The following is a 4847-nucleotide window of genomic DNA, read 5'->3' on the forward strand; positions in this document are numbered from 1 at the left end:
ATCATCATAGAGTAGTTAACCTAGGAGCCTCTTACTGGGATATTAGCTGATGAGTTGACTTCTGGGTCCCATCAAAATTCCAGATGGCTTATTTCCAGAAATTTATAAGCTCATTCTAAAATTCACATAGAAATTCAAGGGATCCTGAGTAGCCCAAAACAATCTTGAAAGAAAAGAACAAAGTTGAAGGGCTCACACTTTCTGATTTTGAAGACTACTACAAAGTGACAGTAATCAAAACAGTGTGTACTGGTATAAAGATAAGATATAGATCAATGGAATAGAATTAAAATAAATTATCACATTTATGGTCAATTGATTTTTTTGACAAAAGTACCACGACAACTCAATGGGGGTAAATAAATGGTCTTCTTAACAAATGGTGCTGGGACAACTGGACTTCCACATACAAAGGTATGATGTTGGACCCCTGCCTCACAATTTATACAAAAATTAACTGAAAATGAGTCACAGACCTGAATGTAAGAGCCAAAACTATAAAACTCTCAGAAGAAAAATGGGCATAAGCCTCCATGTCCTTGGATGAGGCAATGGTTGTTTAGATATGACACCAGAAAAACAAACAACAAAAGAAAAAATAGGTAAACTGAATTTCCTCAAAATTAAAATATTTTGTGATTCAAAAGACCCTTTCAATAAAGTGAACATACAACCTACAGAATGGGAGAAAATATTTGTGAATATTATATTTGATGAGGTACCTGTATCTAGAATATATATAGTACTTTTACAACCCAATTTTAAAATGGACAATTTTTTTAAAGTGATTTAAAAATGAGCAAAGGATTTGAATACACATTTCTCCAAAGCAGATATACAAATGGCCAACAGCACAAGAAGAAATGCTCAGCATCACTGATCATTAGGGAAATGCAAATCAAAAGCACCATCAGATACCACCTCACACCTGTTAGAATGGCTACTATCGAAACAAAACAAAACAAACAGAAAATGGTAAGTGTTGGTGAAGATGTGGAGAAACTGGACCTGTTGAGCACTGTTGGTAGGAAAGTATAATGGTGCAGCTGCTGTGGAAAACATTATGATGGTTCCTCAAAACATTAAAAATAGAACCCATTATGATCCAGCAATTCAGCTTCTGAGTATACAGCCCTAAAGAATTGAAAGCAGGGTCTCAAAGAGATATTTGTGCAGCCATGGTCATAGCAGCATGACTCGCAATAGCCATAAGGTGGCAGCAACCCAAGTGTCCCTCCACGGAGGAATGGATCAGCAAAGTATGATCTATACACACAATGGAATATTACTCACCTCTAAAGTGGAAGAAAATTGTGACACATGCTACAACACGGATGAATCTTGATGGCTGACATTATGCTAAGTAAAATAAACCAGTCACAAAAAGACAAGTAGTGTATGATTCTACTTATATAAGGTGCCTAGAATAGTCAGATTCATAGAGACAGAAAGAGGAATGGTAGTTGCCCAGAGCTGGAGCTGGGGAAATGGGGAGTAAATTGTTTGATGGGTATGGAGTTTTAGTTCTGCAAGATCAAACGAGTTCTGGAGATTGGCTATACAACAATGTGAATGTCCATACTGACTGTGAAAGGTACACTTAAAAATGGTTAAAATTGTAAATTTTATGTGTATTTTACCACAATTTAAAAAAATTTTAATGGGCAAAGTTCTGAATAGACGTGGCTCCAAAGAAGACATACAAATGACCAATATGCACATAAAAAGATGCTCGACATCATTAGCCATTAAGGAAATGTAAATCAAAACCACGGTGAGATGGGCTTCCCTGGTGGCGCAGTGGTTGAGAGTCCACCTGCCGATGCAGGGGACACGGGTTCGTGCCCTGGTCCGGGAAGATCCCACATGCTGTGGAGCGGCTGGGCCCGTGAGCCATGGCCGCTGAGCCTGCGCGTCCGGAGCCTGTGCTCCGCAGCGGGAGGGGCCCCGGCAGTGAGAGGCCCGCGTACCGCAAAAAAATAAAATAAATAAAATAAAAAAAACACCACGGTGAGATACCACTGCACACCCATAGATAGCTATAAGAAAGAGAATCAGTGTTGGTGAGGATGTGGAGAAATCGGAACCCTCTTACACGGCGGGTGGGAATGAGAAGTGGTGCAGCTTCTTTGGAAAAACAATTTAGCAGCTCCTTAGATATACATATAGCTTATTCACTTCGTTGTACACCAGAAACTAACACAACATTGTAAAGCAATTATCCTCCAATAAAAATATATATTAAATAGTTGGCCCAGCAATTCTACTCTTAGAATTCCACTCAAGAGAAATGAAAATATCCATCCACACAAAAATCTGTACACAAATGTTCACAGCAGCATTTTTGATAATCGTCAAAGAGTGGGAAAAAATCCAAATGTCTATCAAGTGATGAACTGATAAATAAAATTGGGTCTATCCATACAATGAAGTAACAAGGAATGATATACTATTCATGCTACAACATGGACGAACCTTAAAAAACCTTATGTGAGTAAAAGAAGCCAGTAACAACTGACCACATATGATATGATTCTGTTTATTTGAAATGTCCAAAATAGGCAAATCTGTAGAGACGGAAAGTGGATTAGTGGTTACCTAGGGCTGAGTGGGAGTGGCTAGGGGCAAATGGGGTACAGGGTTTCTTTTTGGAGTGATGAAAATATCCTAAATTTAGGTTATAGTGATGGTTGCATAACTCTGTGAGCATAATAAACCACTGAATTGTACACTTTAAGTGGATGGATTTAATGCTCTGTGAATTATATCTCAGTAAAGATGCAACTTGTATTAAAAGCTAAAAGACTCAATTCTAGGTTAAAGATCTAACTGTGTAAAAGCTAAACTGTAAACATCTTAGAATAAAAAATTGAGGCATATCCTTAAGGCATTGGGTAGGGAAGAAAAGAAACAAAAAATAGAAGTGCAAACCCTAAAAATAAAAGTACTAAATTTGATTATATTTAAAAATAAATGTGCAACATATATTACCATGAAAAATGTTAAGACAAGAGACAGACTGGGAGAAGATATTTGCCATGTGCACAACCTACAATGAATTATGCAGATGGTAACATCTAGAAACATAAAATGTATGCTTACAACAGCACAAAGGATGGTGGATAAATTCCTGTGAGGTTAAAGCGCCACAGGTGGAGTGGTATAATTTACGTGAAGCAGGCTGTTGAAAATTAAAGATGTATATTGTAAAATGTAGAGCAACCATTAAAAATGATGTATAACTAATAAGTGAGTGATGAAAATAGAATTACTTAAAAAAAAAATACTCAATCCAAAAGCAGGCCAAAGAAAAAAGTGTCATTGAATGTCTGGAACACAGAAAACAACTATGGTAAGTAAGATGGGAGACTTAAATGCAACCCTATCAGCAATCACCTTAAGTGTCTGGTGATCGAATTAATGTCCGGAATATGATTTTAAACACCTATAAACCAATAAGAAAAAGGCTTCACAACAGAAATACTGGCAAAGGATATGAAGAGAAAATTCACAGAGGAAGAAACCAAATCTCTCGTAAATATGAAAAGATGTTCAACTTCCTTAATAATCAGGAAGAAATACTATAATAATTATATTATAATCAAATATAAATAAAAAGTAAAATATACTGAACTGCCATTTCACACTCATCCTGCTGGCAAAGGTTTTAAGTCCATTATCAGTAAGTGTTGGCAAGGATCTGAAAACAGGACCTAGGCACTGCTGGTGGGAGTGCCACTGGGCCCCCTCTCTTTGGTGAGCACTTTGGGGAGCCCAGGGAAGATGAGAGCACTCCTGTCCCCAGTACTGAGCGTCTCTGTGTCTCGGTGTCCCTCTGAGAGCAGCTCTGCACGGTGGGCAAAGAGACATTTATGCAGATTCCCCTCTGGAGAATGGAAAGTAAACTGGAGTTTATTTATTCAATGAAATACTATACAGTGGTTAAAACGAATGAGCCAGATATGCTTGTTTAAACATGACTCTATCTCAAAAACATAATGATGTACGAAAAAAAGCAAGTTCCAACAGGATATGGACTGAAGTACATCATTCACATAAAAATTTAAAATACCAAAACCAGTGGTATGCACTGTTTACTGACACGTGGTAGGAGAAGCACCGGGAAGGGAAGGGAAAGGATTGGGTGGCCCCGGCCTTCTCTCTACCCGTTACTTTCCATTTTTAAAGAGAGATCTGAGCCGACTGCAGACCAAGTCTTGCTCCTGTTGCCTCCCAGGGCAAGTGCCCTGGGCGGGACCACCACGCCCCCCCGTGCCTTTAGGTGAACAAATATAGTCTACTTTTGTCTCTTCTTAAGTTAGTTCCAGTTGGGTTTTCATCACTTGTAACCAGGAGGCCTGCTTATACTTTCTTTTTCAGGTCATTACCCGTTCATGCCACCTTGTACGTACTCCCTAAAAATGTGTATAAGTGAACCCGTCCAGGAAAGGGAGTCGCCAGCTCCAGGCTCTCCCATTCCTTTTGGGATCGCTCTGCTGGTTAGAAAGAGCATTCCTACAAGGGACCGAAGGAGCAACTTGGGGTAAACAAGTCACTTCCCCCCCCACCCCGCCCCCGGCCTCAGTTTCCTCCCAGACGCCGGGTCTGCCCCCTCCAGCCCCAGCTCTCTCTCTGATTCTCGGCATTCTGTCCTTTCAGGTCGAAAACAACACTCGGGCGTTTCACAAAAGCACCCAACCCCCTTGCTCCCCTGGAACCGGGGCTGCACGGAGCCGGTCACATGAACTCCGGGCTTTCTTTAGTGTGACGGGTTTTTTAGATCCCTTTGTGAGCGCAGGTTTTGAAAGGGAACGACCCGGGTTCTGGGTTTGAGAGGAGCGGGAGGA

Source organism: Globicephala melas, chromosome 9 (genome assembly GCF_963455315.2).
Source record: "Globicephala melas chromosome 9, mGloMel1.2, whole genome shotgun sequence".
Taxonomy (NCBI): domain Eukaryota; kingdom Metazoa; phylum Chordata; class Mammalia; order Artiodactyla; family Delphinidae; genus Globicephala; species Globicephala melas.